General features: G+C 39.3%; 1 long non-coding RNA gene and 3 other non-coding genes across 4 annotated transcripts; all 4 read left to right on the plus strand.

Annotated features, from left to right (window-relative positions):
- Window positions 1-4,004: 4,004 nt before the first annotated feature.
- On the plus strand, window positions 4,005-8,916 carry LOC137869452 (uncharacterized). Its single transcript, XR_011102288.1, has 3 exons — window positions 4,005-4,079; window positions 7,282-7,397; window positions 8,605-8,916. It is a non-coding gene; the product is annotated as an uncharacterized lncRNA (long non-coding RNA).
- Window positions 5,212-5,402, plus strand: LOC137869468 (U2 spliceosomal RNA). Its single transcript, XR_011102293.1, has one exon. It is a non-coding gene; the product is annotated as a U2 spliceosomal RNA (small nuclear RNA).
- Window positions 8,917-14,110: 5,194 nt separating the features above from the next.
- On the plus strand, window positions 14,111-14,301 carry LOC137869466 (U2 spliceosomal RNA). Its single transcript, XR_011102291.1, has one exon. It is a non-coding gene; the product is annotated as a U2 spliceosomal RNA (small nuclear RNA).
- A 1,995-nt stretch (window positions 14,302-16,296) lies between these two features.
- On the plus strand, window positions 16,297-16,487 carry LOC137869467 (U2 spliceosomal RNA). The gene has a single exon (XR_011102292.1). It is a non-coding gene; the product is annotated as a U2 spliceosomal RNA (small nuclear RNA).
- The last annotated feature ends 775 nt before the right edge of the window (window positions 16,488-17,262 follow it).

The raw sequence follows: 17,262 nt of genomic DNA on the forward strand, positions 1-17,262 counted from the left end.
TCTTCAACTGGTCATCAAAATCTTGATGTATCATCAAAGTAAATAAAAACACCATTTAAATACAATGAGTACAAACGTTTTAGAACATTTTACACCTCTTATACTAAATCTAAATTTTGCACTACTGTTTATTTTAGCTTAGGTAATGATACCATTCTATTTCATTGTATACACTACTGTGCATGTTTTTTGTATATATTCTATAGTTTTACTCTTTTATTGTATATATTGTGTATTGTTATACTTTAAACTTTAATTTTTTTACTCTGTTACTTTAATTGCTTTAGTATATTTTCTGCTGCTGTAACAAACACATTTCCCCTTGCAGGATGAATAAAGTATCTACTATCTACTATCTAAACTCTCAAGATAACATGATGAGCTGAGCCTCTACATTAAATAATATAAATATCACTGTATTCAAATTAGTTGTTAACTGGCATTAAGGAATGTAAAAGAACTGCAGCGATAAATATTTGTGTTTTATTAAGTTATTATTTTAGGAATTCCAATACAATACGTTATGATGTATCACAGCAGGGATTTATCAGAATAGACTAAGTAGCATCATTCATCTGTAGATTTCAGGATTTTAAGACTAGACTTAAAGTAACGGTCAGTGGAAACAAAACAAAGAAATATGGTATGTTATTGTATTAATTCAGCATGGTACACAAAAGAGTGCACAGTTTTTTGTATTTTAAAGAAAATGTATTGTTTGCTAACAACTCATCGAGCACCTAAGTAACGGCGATGGAATGCAGATCTCCAGCATCATGGCGCACATTCCACGGTCCGGGGGGGTGTGGCCTAAGAGGTTCAGTGTGTTTTCTGTATTTTTGTGCAATAATAATTGTGTTTCCTAATAATTGATGCATGAGATACCATGGCAACCAAATAACATAGAACCAAAAACCAGCAACCATCAGATTAAAGAAACGATTTGTAATTTAACTAAACAGCAAATAACGTGATATGAATACACTACATTGATTTAAATTGGCCCTAGACATGCTGTTAGAAAAGAAGGAAAAAGGCCAATCCTGCAACATGTGACTTGTTTTCAATGCCTGATTGTTTTCCTCCCTTAGATGAGTAGTACTTTAATAGTGACATTTCTGTGTAATACTTATGTTTATTATTACAGCTTGTTATTTGAGAAATATGATCTCATAAAACAGCTAGCGCTTTTGTTTAGTTTACCTGATAAAGGAATCGATTAAACTGACACTTGATTCTGAATGTGTATTATGGTAATATGATAGAATTTCTTACAAATCGTTTAAATTGTTTGATTATTGTTTGTTATGAAACTCACTGATATGTTGTCCTATGATACTGTTCAACAGAGAGGTCCAGTGTCTGTGTTTCACCTCATCTCAGGAGACTTATCTTCCCATGTTCATGTTAACATTCCCTAGCTTGCTACAACATAGATTTGCCTACAATTTAAAAAAAACAAACAGCTAATGCCTTAACCTTATTGATTAATGATGTGCATATGTAAACCATTTTGAGTATTATGTGTTGATGTTTTGATATGCCCCTGATTGACAACAGGCTACAACGAAATCTGTGTTTTCAACACCTTAATTATTCTGTCTACATGTCAGTCAACTTCTCTAGTCTCGCCTGCCAATGTTAACCAAACTAACTAGTGAACTATCCAGATGATGGTACGTGTCAATCCTTCTGTTAGACTGTCCTTTAGTGCGAACCATCAACAAATCAGTGTCCCATCCACTCCTCCTGTATTCCCATGAGCGCTCTGTTCTAACGACTGCACAATTAGACACAAAGTTAGCTCAAATGGAATTCATATTCATAATTTCCCCATATTTGACAGGTTATAAAAACAAATCCATAAGAGGTTATATTACACTTTCACAGCATTGTTGTTCATGAGGTCCTCTACTATGTCCATGTCTAATTTCATGAAATTTTACTATACAATCTCTGAGATAATTGAGGGCAAAGTCAGCTGAAATGACATTTTGATATTAATAATTTCCCCATATTTGACGTTATAAAATCAAATCTATAAAAGGTTATATAACACTTTCACTGCATTGTTGTTCATGAGGTCCTCTACTATGTCCATCTCTAATTTCATGAGATTTTACTGTACAATCTTTAAGATAATTGAAGGCAAAGTAAGCTGAAATTACATTTTGATATTAATAATTTCCCCATATTTGACATGTTATAAAATCAAATCTATAAAAGGTTATATTACACTTTCACTGGATTGTTGTTCATGAGGTCCTCTACTATGTCCATGTCTAATTTCATGAGATTTTACTGTACAATCTTTGAGATAATTGAAGGCAAAGTAAGCTGTAATGACATTTTGATATTAATAATTTCCCCATATTTGACATGTTATAAAATCAAATCTATAAAAGGTTATATTACACTTTCACTGCATTGTTGTTCATGAGGTCCTCTACTATGTCCATGTCTAATTTCATGAGATTTTACTGTACAATCTTTGAGATAATTGAAGGCAAAGTAAGCTGAAATGACATTTTGATATTAATAATTTCCCCATATTTGACATGTTATAAAATCAAATCCATAAGAGGTTATATTACACTTTCACTGGATTGTTGTTTATGAGGTCCTCTACTATGCCCATGTCTAATTTCATGAGATTTTACTGTACAATCTCTGAGATAATTGAAATCCACATACAGTATTTGTTATGTTTTTTGTCTCTTTGTATATGCCCTCTTGCTATATCTGTCTGTGTGAAGAGGGTGGTGAGATATGTTTTGCATTTCATGTTGTGTTTTTATCTTTAAAAGTTTTTCTTTGAAACTTGACAATTAGAAAGCAATTAATGTGCATGTGTTCCAACTGAATCCAAATCCAAATCCATTAGTTTTACAACAATGCCTTTAAACACCACTACACTAAGGAGGGAGGTAGAGCTATATATGTCCTAAATGATACAAAAGACCAAGGCTTTTACTAAGCTTAATGTCTAGATTTTCAATATAGACAATCGAAACATTACAGTAAAATTACATTAATGGACATAATTGGAGTGATCATGAACAAGAATCTATTGAAACTGTAATATAACCTCTTTAGGAACTGTTTATTTGACAGTTCAAATATGAGGACATTATTAATATCAAAATGTCATTTCAGCTGACTTTGCCTTCAATTATCTCAAAGATTGTACAGTAAAATGTCATGAAATTAGACATGGGCATAGAAGAGGACCTCATTAACAACAATGCTGTGAAAGTGTAATATAATCTCTTATGGATTTGATTTTATAACCTGTCAAATATGGGGAAATTATTAATATCAAAATGTCATTTCAGCTGACTTTGCTTTTAATTTTCTCAAAGATTGTACAGTAAAATCTCATGAAATTAGACATGGACATAGTAGAGGACCTCATGAACAACAATGCAGTGAAAGCGTAATATAACCTTTTATAGATTTGATTTTATAACCTGTCAAATATGGGGATATTATGAATATGAATTCCATTTAAGCTTCAATTTAAGATAGTACAGTAGTGTAACTTCAGATTTTATTATTGTTGGATTTCATTTAATGTACAAAATTAGGTTGTTTTTTAACAAATTGGGCAAATAATTGATTAAATATAGGTCTATTTTCGGTCTTTTAGGGCTATCAAAGCACCCGTACCGTAGTACCACTAATAGACAAGCATTACATTTCAAACGCCGGCTGACGTGACCGACTTTCCGCGGATGCCGGCTCACTTAACCGCAGTCCCTCTAGTGCGCCTGTTGTTAATTCCATCAACACCAATGCAGGCAGCTGAAACTGATTAACAACCCCCTCTGCTACTTACCTGACCAGATCATTATCAGAGAAGTGCAATTGAATTCATGCCATACCCTGATAAAAGATTGTTCCTCTAATTTTTTTGAGCAGTGTAATGTCACAACGTCGAGGTAGCTAACGTTAGCTAATGCTAAATGTTTGAGCTAAAGATGACGTCATTTTGCACACGGTCAAGCGCACCTAACCACACCGCTGCTGTTTGCCTCAGGAATAACTCGCCAATTAACATTTGTCGAAGACAACCTTCAGTAAGTTCATTTGACAAAATAACTCGACATTTCTTTTAGAATTAATAGCGCGTGCACTGTTCCCATAACTATTATAAGGAAGACAAATTGTTGTCGGCTATTTAGGCTGTTTCACCGCAGCACCTGTGTTTTGATAAAGCTAGCTAACTGTTAGCTAAGTAATGCTAGCTCCTAGTTATCATGTAAAAATAAATATATTTTGTCTTCATGCTACATTATTTCTCTGAATTGTCAATACTTTGTCGTCAGGGTGACATGCTAGTTTTAACTTACCAGAAGTCCAGACTGACTTCAAGCCGCCATTACAGCCGGTAACAAGTTACTAACGGTTAACGTTACTTAATGACACGTCCATGTTTGTCACTGTCACAGTATTATAACGCGTTAATTCAGCGTATTAAACTAACAGATCAGTGCAGTTGACAGCGTTGTATTCATTTCTAGGTTGTGGGAAAACATTATAATTATTACTCCACGCTTATTCTGCTATTACAGGGTCTTAAATGTGTGTCTGTAAATGTTATGTAGACCTCACTAGGAAGCTAACGGTACACGTTTAAGCCGCTAGCATCCTCTATTATGACCTCACTGTTTATATTCTACTCTGTGAATTACGTTAACAGGACGTCTTCGGTAACTTAAATAACTGAAGAACGGTTGCATTGCTGGGTTTTCATCACTAACTGTGTGAGGCTGAAGAGGTGAAATGTACTGTTAGTTCTTCTCCACTAGAGATACAGCTCTTGTTTGTTGTCGTGAAGTGAGTTTTGAAGCGTAAAAACACAACTTTTATTAACGGAACAGGTTCGTTACCCGCTATTTAATAAATAATAAACTTGTAGGAACATAATATTTATCCCAGTGTGTCGGCAAATTATAAATTATATTTATCGACTTTCTATTTCCTGATTGGACTACAGCGTATCACGTGTCCGGAAAAAAACAAGAAGACGCATTTGCGAACACAAGTTAAATGTAAATATCTCAAACTAAACAGCACCAGTGGGACATTATTACTATTATACATTGTTCTTGTTTCATATGTGATTCAAACGTTGTAGTTCAGTTCCCGACCCATCAGTGAGGTTGACTGTGCGGAGAATCACGTCCTCACCTCCGACTCTGTAATGTTATCGCTTCTCGGCCTTTTGGCTAAGATCAAGTGTAGTATCTGTTCTTATCAGTTTAATATCTGATACGTCCCCTATCCGGGGACCATATATTAAATTGATTTTTGGAATAGGGAGATGGAATAGGGGCTTGCTCCGTCCACTCCACGCATCGACCTAGTATTGCAGAATCTCCAGGAACGGTGCACCCCCTAATGTTGTTCAAAACAAATAATATAATCAGTATGGTGATTTGAGAACGAAAGTCACGGTATTGGAGTTTATTGTCAATGTGATATTTAGCTGTGGTGCTTCATGTATGTATCTTGGAAAGCCATTGAACTGGTGAGTGAAACAAGGAGACTTTTATAGAAAGTGGTGAACATTTAGAAACATTAATTTATACACCTACATTGATCAAATCTGTTGTTAGGCTTTATAGTACTGCTCATTGTACAGTCTCTCTAGTGTGGTCTCACAGAAATGCAGTGTGTGTGTCTATATATATATATATATATATATATATATATATATATATATATATATATATATATATATACACACACTTTATCTCAGTATCTGAACCATTATTATCATTGTTAGGATTTTGCTGTTAGCCTAACACAGGGAAACCTATAGCTAAACCTAATGTAGTAATACAACAGACCTGCAATAAATCCTTCCTTCATGAAGGTAATCATGATGAGTTATCAATATTATTTATATATTTGCTTACTAGTGTCATTCACACTCCAGACCAATAGTTGGCAGTATGTCAGTAGCCACCAAAGAAACAGGAAGTGGTTGGAATGTGAGGGAACCTACAGTCAATGGAGAAAACATTTGTGTGATTTTATTCTTTATTCTGAATTTCAAAAGTGGATCAATCTACTTTTGATTGCAGTTTGATTTAACTTTGTCTTGTCTAACCCTCACAGGGTGCATTCCCCCAGTGTCATTGATCACAGTTAAAAACAAATCAAATATACTACATTACATTCATTTAGCAGACGCTTTTATCCAAAGCGACTTACAATAAGTGTATTCAACATAGGTATTCAAGAGAACTACTAGTCACCAGAAGTCATAAGTACATCTCCTTTTTTAAACAAGCATTTAAGAGCATAAACCAGAGCCAAAGTACAGTGCAGAAGCAAACGAATACAATAAGTGCAACAAACTAATGAGTACAATAAGTGCTGAGTGGAAGGCTCAGGGTAGTACTTCCTGAAGAGTTGAGTTTTCAGCCTGCGCGAAAGATGGGCAGTGACTCTGCTGTCCTGATGTCAGTGGGGAGTTCATTCCACCATTGTGGGGCCAGGACAGAAAACAGCCGTGACCGGGTTGATGGGGCGCAGGGACCTCTGATCAACAGGGCAACCAATCACCCCGAGGCAGCAGAGCGAAGAGGTCGGGCGGGGGTGTAGGGTTTGACCGTGGCCTGGAAATAGGAAGGAGGTGTTCATTTCACTGCCCTGTAGGCTAGCACCAGAGTCTTAAACTGGATGCGAGGTTTTACAGGTAGCCAGTGTAGCGAACGGAGAAAGGAAGTTGTGTGGGAGAACTTGGGGCGATTGAACACCAGGCGAGCTGCAGCTTTCTGGACAAGCTTCAGAGGTCTGATGGCCAACACCAGGGCTCTGGCAAGTAGAGAGTTGCAGTAGTCAAGGCGGGAGATGACAAGAGCCTGGATGAGAACCTGCGCCGTCTCGTCAGTGAGGAAGGGGCGAATCCTCCTGATGTTGTAAAGCAGGAATCTGCAGGAGCGTGTAACGGATGAAATGTTTGCTGAGAACGACAGTTGGTCATCCAGGGTCACACCCAGGTTCCTCGCAGTCCGAGTTGGCGTCTAATAGTGTGCTAGTGTGCTCCGTAACTAGCCAGAGGAAAGCTGTTATTCCTCACCGGATTCTCAATGTGTTTGTAAATCATGTACCTCTATTTACTCCAAGCACATGTTAGTTTCATGATTATTTTCATACATGCACCACAATACATAAGATGTGAAAACAGAAATCTGCACATTGGTCCACCAGCTGCTAGACGTGTTCCTTCATACCTAAAGATCTTTAAGACTTTCTTTGTGTTTACAGGAGAGAGCGTCAACAGAGTCCCCACCACCGGAAAATATGCACACAAGATTCTCACGTGTGTGGAATTTGAAGGAGTCCACAGGAGGAGTCTAGAACACGCCTCACCTCCTTTCAAAGTAAATGTTGCAGACACTGTTGTCATCATCTGGATTGATTCCATATGTGTAAAATTGTCCATTTCAGATTGTAATTCGCTATTTATTGTGATACCTGTTGAAGCTATAATGGAATGGTGCTATAAATAGAGAATGTCAAGTATATTTGAAAGCAAATGCTACATAATTCATGTCATTTATTCAGGTTACTGTACTGTCTTTTTTCAATGAAATACATCTTATTTAAAATCTAAATTATACATGTGAGAGAATGCCGTTTGTTTATATTTGTCACTTCTGTCTTTTCAAATTCCCTGATGACACCTGGGAGGCTAATTATAAGTAGTTTTATATTTTCTGAGGCTGTTTAATGTTTCTATTACAAAATTATCTGATATCATTGTAATAAAGGCATATGCACTTACATGCAAGTAATCTGGAACTATATATCCGTGTCCCTATTGTTGATGAAAACAAACACACCCCTATTGTTGCATTCATTAATTGATATTCCATAACTCAATGTTACTGTAACACTTAACGCTTTATTGAATACAGTGCATGAAATGGAGAACAGTCAGAAAAAACACAGTACATGTCATAAAAAAGAAGAATATGTACATGAAAATCTAAACTATTTACAATATGCACGAGTATGTACATGAAGATCTAAACTATGCTTGCTGACAACACCACAGCACTACAGTTAAGTTACTTACAATGCAATGCAACTGTACCATATTTACAGACGTATACAGGGTGTCTCGCAAAGGACGGTGGGCTTAAATCATGAGGAGCAGACACTGTGGGCAGAGTTGTAGGGACTGATGTAGTAGGAGGAGCAAGCAGTATGGGCCATGTGGAAGGGCCAGCAGTCTCAGCGGTTGCTGTGGATGCAGAGAGGGAGGGCACAGGTGTGCTGATGGTAGAGGTGGCAGAGGTTTTCTAACTGCCGGCCCGGTAGCACAAATGAAGCTCTAGCGTAAGTTCAGACAGGAAGACTATAGTCATGCATGCCTAAGCCCATAGCTTATTTACCATACATCTGCCATCACTTCTCATGCATGCACACAATATTTCCTTGTTGTTATTGTTTGGGGCTGTCAATCATGATATCAGTTGTCTAGATCAGCTGGTCTCTAGCCAATAGCACAACGACACAAGGACATCATTAGCCTATCATCTTGCTGCTGTCTGTCTTTAAATATGACCATCTCTCTACCTTCAGTAGTTCATGCTGCTGTTACGCAACCCTCCACCTCCCCATCTCCGCCCAATCTTCGCAGATTCATCACCCTCATCAACTCATCATCCTATCAACCTCATCAGCCACCATCACCACCAGTGTCTGGACTCCACGGGGGGATTTATTTTGTTGCCGCTCAGTGCAATCACAACTCGATCACAAATCTCCTCGTCGAGTTCAAGCGCCAAAGAATTTCTGTGTAACTCATTAACGCATCATCTGTCATAATAAATGTTAACTACTAATCATTCACTTGTCTCTCCTGATTGAAATGGCAGTGGTGGTTGAGGCCGGGAGAGTGGCATGATTATGTCCGTCCTTCCCTTCAACACTTTAGTCCCTACCGTGCTGGGTGTGGGCACATACTCCATCAGAGGGTAGAGTGGTGGAGGGAGGACTGCCGGCTGGTCTGGTGCTGGAGGGAGGTCAGCAGATGAGATGGAGGTGTTTTTGTGACAGTGGAGGACTGTTTTGTGACATGCAGGTTAAGGCGGCGCTCTTTATGACGAATGAAGTCCTGTACGGTCTTGATGTTGATTTTTGGGAGAGGAATGCCTGCTTTGCACAGGATTGGATCCTCCACCAGAATCCGGTGCTGGATTCTCTCGTAGGCCTTCTAGATGGTGCTCTTCTCAGGACTGCTGCAAGACCCTTGATGTGAGCACAACCACAGCAGTTTCACCAGCATGTACATGAGCCTGTTGAGCACTGACGTCTTGTTGAGCTGGTGCGTAGCGCTTGGCCATCTTTAGCCTCTGGATCACAGCAGAATCAACAAGATGGTCCCTCTGTGTGCGGCAGTAGATGCTGATGCCCCAGTGTGTTCTGTACAGCTGGTTGAACTGCTTGTCGTGCTCCTCCACTGCATTCCAGGCTTCAAGGTCCTTGTTCCTCTGCTCAGTGGTGAGAGTCAGCTTGTCCTCTGTCAGCCTAACCTCCACCAGAGCAGAGCAGAGCAGAGCAGAACTTTTCCAACTTCTGGAAGACAAGAAGACGGTTTGGTCTGCAGGCATCCTCCTGTTGAAAAGTTGCCATATAAAGGCGGTAAGTTCAAATGTGCACATTGTCCAGCAATCAATGCATTGCATTTAATTCTACCAGATACACAGTTACTCACAAAGGCCGGAGTGTAATGTGGGGCACGATGCTATCCAACACATCCACATGTGCCTCCCCGTCGCTCTGGTACGCCTTGTCGGCCTCTGGATCTGGATCGGGCTGCCCATGCTGAACCACCTCCTCTGGACCAGGTCCATTGTTGACAATGTCCTTAAGAGAGAAGGGTCCAGATTCACCCATGCTCTGGCTCAACAGATATTCCAACCCGAGCAGCTTGTTGGAAATTTTCCTCCACAGTCTCTCTGAACAGCTGCAGACAGCAGGTGTTGAGGCGGTCGATCAGCGGTGCAGAGTAAATCCTGTGGTGCCGTCCTTTGCCACCGAACACGGCATCTGAGCTCCTGTCTGATTTCCACCGAACAATGCCACTTATCAGGTAAACCTGATGAGCCGTGCTGCACAGTGGGGACCTGAGTCGAGTAGAACAGAGCAAAGTTAAGCTTTAATGTCCACGAGGGGCAATTTGTCTTGCAGACTACACATAAACATAAGTGCACAGGTAGTACACATCACCTCTATGAAAGGATGAAGTGTTCCTTTATGTTTCATTAGTTAATTAGCCCTTTGTGCATTTAGTCTGTGTGTTCTCTTTCAGTTGTCAGGTTGTTGTTTGTTGAACGTCACAATGGAAGGTATTAGAATAATGACAAAGTCACATGATATATTTGTTACAAGCATACAGACAGCACTTGGAATCACCTGGAATCATGTGTGGCAGAGATTTATGGAATCCCTCCAGGCTGTTGCTTCCACGCAGACATTTGTAGTAGGGCACATTCACAGTGTTGATGGTTGTGGTCTGTGCCACCCTATACATGTTCATGTCTGGTGGATCCTGGATGCACTCCAGATGTTGCTGCTGGCCTGCCCACATCTCATCCATGGCCTCTGCAAATACACATGCATGAAGTGTGTTATGTTCACTTTGTCTGCTTCACTATCTGTATTAATGTTGTAATAACTATTTTCTAGTCCAGCCCAGCGGGACCTTTCAGCTCTTCAATGGTCAGGTGGATGAGCCCAAATGTCTCCTGAGCCCCGAGTGTGACCCTCCTCACGTGATTTTTGAGCTGCTCCCTGGATATGTAGCAGCAGACAACATCCTCGTCTGAGACAGACTTCAGAGTTGCTGGGTCCTTGTCTCTGACGGCTTTGATGAGCAGCTCCAGGTCTGAGCGGTTGTAGGCCAGCACTGCACCAGCTACAGCAGACTTGAACACAGCGTACTTACAGTGAGACTCCGGTGGATCCAGTGGAAGATGTCCAGACGCACAATCATCCTATTGTCCACCCAAGGCTGGAACAAAGTCTCCACTGCTGTTGGGCCCTGAGACCGGCAACACCCACGGTCCACATAGAGGATCTTGGGGACGAGTTGATTGGGCACTAAGAACCTCTCCATGACTCCACGGCACATCGGTTCCAGCTTCTCCAGACTCCTTACAGGTCAGCACAAATGAAACTATTTGTGAGTGCTCGTTCCCGATGCTGGTGAACCACTTGAGCCTCAACCTTCCCCAGAGGTGAGGTAGTCCTCCACCCACTGGTTCTCCACCTTTCTCTTTCTCTATGAGTTTGTTACCTCTGATCTGTGCTTGTCGAGCATGCTGGAATCATATACATCGACTTAGTACTTATATCATTAATATCACTGCACCTGAGATAATGAGTAAAGAAACTTTGCAAAGATGAATAATAAACACTGATGATAGTTTTTGTGCAAACAGATATACAGGCCCATACACATTGTATTTAAACTGCATAGCCTACACTACAATGGTATTGCTATAATAATAATAATAATAATAATATAACATGCTTACTGTTTCATGTAGCCCACATCGAATGGAACCACCAGCTTTCCAGACACAGCTGACACGATGGTTCAGGGACACCCTCTTCTTGAAGGAGCTTCTCTGTGTGGGCCAGAGAAGATGTCTGGTCCAGCAGCTCCTGTGGAGGTTTGGGGAAGACCGTTCTCTTCTCCCTGTAGTCCCCGGCCTCTTTGGTCGCTCTCACTACGGCCTGCTGACGATTCCCAGAGACATCTGTGTTAACGATGCAGATTACGGGAGTCACATACACTTGTAGACTAACACCACAACAACAAAATATTATTATTGTTATATTAGATATTGTAATATTATAATAATAAATCACTAATATAACATTGAACTTACAACAGGCCATTGATATCCTTTTAGCACCCAGGGAGGAAGAGGAGGAAGTGTCAGAGCAGGATGACAACTGCTAAACCCTGATTACAGATTAGATTGGAGATCTCTGAGGGAGAGTTCTTATCACGTTAACTCATAAATCATATCTCATTACTCCTGAGCGTACAACACTGACTGATTCCTCTGATATTTGATCAACCGTTTAGCTTCCCTTTGGATAAGTTTCATGTTTTTACTCATGGCAAAACTCAAGAGTGTGCATGTCTTTGTGCCAGTAAGACATCAGAAATATATATTATTCCGTATACCCGTCATAACCACAGCCTGGGAAGCAGCACTGCCTTACAGATAACAATGGAGACAAAAAACACGAGTGTGTGACACAAGTCATTGTAGTTCTTAAATTTTCTTGTCTTTTATAATATAGATGGATAATATATACTCGTTAAAGCCATTTTTCCAAACGACCAAAAGACAATTGGGCAGTATAAACAGTGATTGTTATAAATAATTATAAAGAATAAATTATTTCAGTTTTACCAGAAATACTGTAAAGTAACTATTGTAGGTAGATTCGCAACTCTAAATTCATATATCTTTAGTGTTATACTATATATTCATATATTTACAGTTCGACTCTGATCCAATTAGGAGTCCGTAGTCAAACTGACCAATCATAACACGTGACTCTATAATGTATAGCTAACATTTGGTTAAACTAAGTACATTAAATACCTCTCAATATAATATCAGAATGTGAACAGTTTAGCTGGATTAAACCTGTTCTTGTTAACAAACTGGTCCAGATCTTTTTCTCTAAAACACTCACAAACAAATATTCTGTTATCGTGTTATTTGCACATTGTTTTTAAAAGAGTACAGTTGTTGGTATAATGTTTAAATATCTTATTGTGAGGTAGCTAACGTTAGCTAATGCTAAATGTTTGGGCTAAAGATGACGTAATTTTGCACACAGTCAAGCCCACCTCAGGAATAACTCGCCAGTTAGCTTTTGTCGAAGACAACCTTCAGTAAGTTAATTTTGACAAAATAACTCGACATTTCTTTTAGAATTAATAGCCCGTGCACTGTTCCCATAACTATTATAAGGAAGACAAATTGTTGTCGGCCATTTAGGGTGTTTCACCGCAGCACCTGTGTTTTGATTTAGCTCGCTAATTAGCTGTTAGCTAAGTAATGCTAGCTCCTAGCTATCGTGTAAAAAGACTGACTTTAATTGCCGTAACAGCCGGTTAACGTCACTTCACCTCCATGAGCGGATTATGATAACGTTAATTAGGTTAGCTGACTAGCAGTTAACTATACTCCACGACTGGAGTCCATGTTTGTTACTGTCACAGTCAACGTCTTAAACTAACAAGCCAGTGCAGTGGTTAGATTGGAAGCTAATAATATTATTGACCGAGAATGTCAGTTTTTTTATAATTGAATTTGGTGCAGTTGTGTGCGCTGGTATGAGACACTGTTAACTATGTTCGCCATTTTGACAGTGTTGTATTTATTTCTAGGTTGTGGGACACGTAATTATTACCCCACGCTTGTTCTGCTATTACAGGGTCTTAAAACTTCAGTCAGGTCTGTAAATGTTATGTAGACCTCACTAGGAAGCTAACCGCTTCTATTGTGACCTCACTGTTTATATTCTACTCTGTGAGTTACGTTAACGGGACGTCTTCGGTAACTTAAATAACTGATGAACGATTGCATTGCTGGGTTTTCATCGCTGTGTGTGAGAGGCTGAAGAGGTGAAATGTGCTGTTAGTTCTTCTCCACTAGAGACACAGCTCTGTTGTCGTGAAGTGAGTTTTGAAGCGTAAAAACATAACTTTTATCAACGGAACAGGTTCGTTACCCGCTATTTAATAAATAATATAGTTGTAGGAACATAATATTTATCCCAGTGTGTCGGCAAATTATAAATTATATTTATCGACTTTCTATTTCCTGATTGGACTACAGCGTACCACGTGTCCGGAAAAAAACAAGAAGACGCATTTGCGAACACAAGTTAAATGTAAATATCTCAAACTAAACAGCACCAGTGGGACATTATTACTATTATACATTGTTCTTGTTTCATATGTGATTCAAACGTTGTAGTTCAGTTCCCGACCCATCAGTGAGGTTGACTGTGCGGAGAATCACGTCCTCACCTCCGACTCTGTAATGTTATCGCTTCTCGGCCTTTTGGCTAAGATCAAGTGTAGTATCTGTTCTTATCAGTTTAATATCTGATACGTCCCCTATCCGGGGACCATATATTAAATTGATTTTTGGAATAGGGAGATGGAATAGGGGCTTGCTCCGTCCACTCCACGCATCGACCTAGTATTGCAGAACCTCTAGGAACGGTGCACCCCCTAATGTTGTTCAAAACAAAGAATAATGCGGCTGTATGTCATTATGATGATTAAGAGAACAACAGTCACGATAATAACGTTTATTATTAATGGTTCTTTAACTGTGGTGCTACATGTACGTGTTTTATAAAGCCATTGAACTGTTGACTGAAACAAGGAGACTGTTATAGAAAGTGGTGAACATTTAGAAATATTAAAATATATACTTACATTGATCGAATCTGTTGTTAGGCTTCATAGTACTGCTCATTGTACATTCACTCTAGTGTGGTCTCACAGAAATGCAGTGTGTGTGTGTTTATATATATATATATATATATATATATATATATATATATATATATATATACATATATACACTTTATCTCTTTTTGTCAGTATCTGAACCATTATTAGGATTTTGCTGATAGCCATACACAGGGAAATCTATAGGTAAACCTAATGTAGTAATACAACACACCTGCAATAAATCCTTCCTTCATGAAGGCAATCATGATGAGTTATCAATATTATTTATATATTTGCTTACTAGTGTCATTCACACTCCAGACCAGCAGTAAACAAAGAAACAGGAAGTGGTTGGAATGTGAGGGAACATTACATTACATTACAGTCATTTAGCAGATGCTTTTATCCAAAGCGACTTACAATAAGTGCATTCAACATTGGTAATCAAAAGAACTACTAGTCACCAGAAGTCATAAGTACATTTCCTTTTCCAAACAAGCATCTAAGAGCATGAAGCAGAGCATAACTCAGAGCCAAAGTACAGTGCAGAAACAAGAAAAACAGTTAGTGCTATAAGTAGTACGAATACAATAAGTGCAACAAGCTAGTATGAAAACAATAAGCGCTAAGTGGAAGGCTCAGGGTAGCGCTTCCTGAAGAGGTGGGTTTTCAGCCAGCGCCGAAAGATGGGCAGCGACTCCGCTGTCCTGACGTCAGTGGGAAGTTCATTCCACCACTGTGGGGCCAGGACAGAAAACAGCCGTGACCGGGTCGATCGGCCGCCAGGACCTCTGAGCGACGGGGCAACCAATCGCCCCGAGGCAGCAGAGCGAAGTGGTCGGGCGGGGGTGTAAGGCTTGACCATGGCCTGGAGATAAGAAGGAGCTGTTCCTTTCACTGCCCTGTAGGATAGCACCAGAGTCTTAAACTGGATGCGAGCTCTTACAGGTAGCCAGTGTAGAGAACGGAGAAAGGAAGTTGTGTGGGAGAACTTGGGGCGATTGAACACCAGGCGAGCTATAATTGAATTTGGTGCAGTTGTGTGCGCTGGTATGAGACACTGTTAACTATGTTCGCCATTTTGACAGTGTTGTATTTATTTCTAGGTTGTGGGACACGTAATTATTACCCCACGCTTATTCTGCTATTACAGGGTCTTAAAACTTCAGTCAGGTCTGTAAATGTTATGTAGACCTCACTAGGAAGCTAACCGCTTCTATTGTGACCTCACTGTTTATATTCTACTTTGTGAGTTACGTTAACGGGACGTCTTCGGTAACTTAAATAACTGATGAACGATTGCATTGCTGGGTTTTCATCGCTGTGTGTGAGAGGCTGAAGAGGTGAAATGTGCTGTTAGTTCTTCTCCACTAGAGACACAGCTCTGTTGTCGTGAAGTGAGTTTTGAAGCGTAAAAACATAACTTTTATCAACGGAACAGGTTCGTTACCCGCTATTTAATAAATAATATAGTTGTAGGAACATAATATTTATCCCAGTGTGTCGGCAAATTATAAATTATATTTATCGACTTTCTATTTCCTGATTGGACTACAGCGTACCACGTGTCCGGAAAAAAACAAGAAGACGCATTTGCGAACACAAGTTAAATGTAAATATCTCAAACTAAACAGCACCAGTGGGACATTATTACTATTATACATTGTTCTTGTTTCATATGTGATTCAAACGTTGTAGTTCAGTTCCCGACCCATCAGTGAGGTTGACTGTGCGGAGAATCATGTCCTCACCTCCGACTCTGTAATGTTATCGCTTCTCGGCCTTTTGGCTAAGATCAAGTGTAGTATCTGTTCTTATCAGTTTAATATCTGATACGTCCCCTATCCGGGGACCATATATTAAATTGATTTTTGGAATAGGGAGATGGAATAGGGGCTTGCTCCGTCCACTCCACGCATCGACCTAGTATTGCAGAACCTCTAGGAACGGTGCACCCCCTAATGTTGTTCAAAACAAAGAATAATGCGGCTGTATGTCATTATGATGATTAAGAGAACAACAGTCACGATAATAACGTTTATTATTAATGGTTCTTTAACTGTGGTGCTACATGTACGTGTTTTATAAAGCCATTGAACTGTTGACTGAAACAAGGAGACTGTTATAGAAAGTGGTGAACATTTAGAAATATTAAAATATATACTTACATTGATCGAATCTGTTGTTAGGCTTCATAGTACTGCTCATTGTACATTCACTCTAGTGTGGTCTCACAGAAATGCAGTGTGTGTGTGTTTATATATATATATATATATATATATATATATATATATATATATATATATATACATATATACACTTTATCTCTTTTTGTCAGTATCTGAACCATTATTAGGATTTTGCTGATAGCCATACACAGGGAAATCTATAGGTAAACCTAATGTAGTAATACAACACACCTGCAATAAATCCTTCCTTCATGAAGGCAATCATGATGAGTTATCAATATTATTTATATATTTGCTTACTAGTGTCATTCACACTCCAGACCAGCAGTAAACAAAGAAACAGGAAGTGGTTGGAATGTGAGGGAACATTACATTACATTACAGTCATTTAGCAGATGCTTTTATCCAAAGCGACTTACAATAAGTGCATTCAACATTGGTAATCAAAAGAACTACTAGTCACCAGAAGTCATAAGTACATTTCCTTTTCCAAACAAGCATCTAAGAGCATGAAGCAGAGCATAACTCAGAGCCAAAGTACAGTGC

This window comes from Cebidichthys violaceus, unplaced genomic scaffold (assembly GCF_023349555.1).
Source record: "Cebidichthys violaceus isolate CVI_PGR_0920_01 unplaced genomic scaffold, fCebVio1.0.p SCAF_120, whole genome shotgun sequence".
Taxonomy (NCBI): Eukaryota; Metazoa; Chordata; class Actinopteri; order Perciformes; family Stichaeidae; genus Cebidichthys; species Cebidichthys violaceus.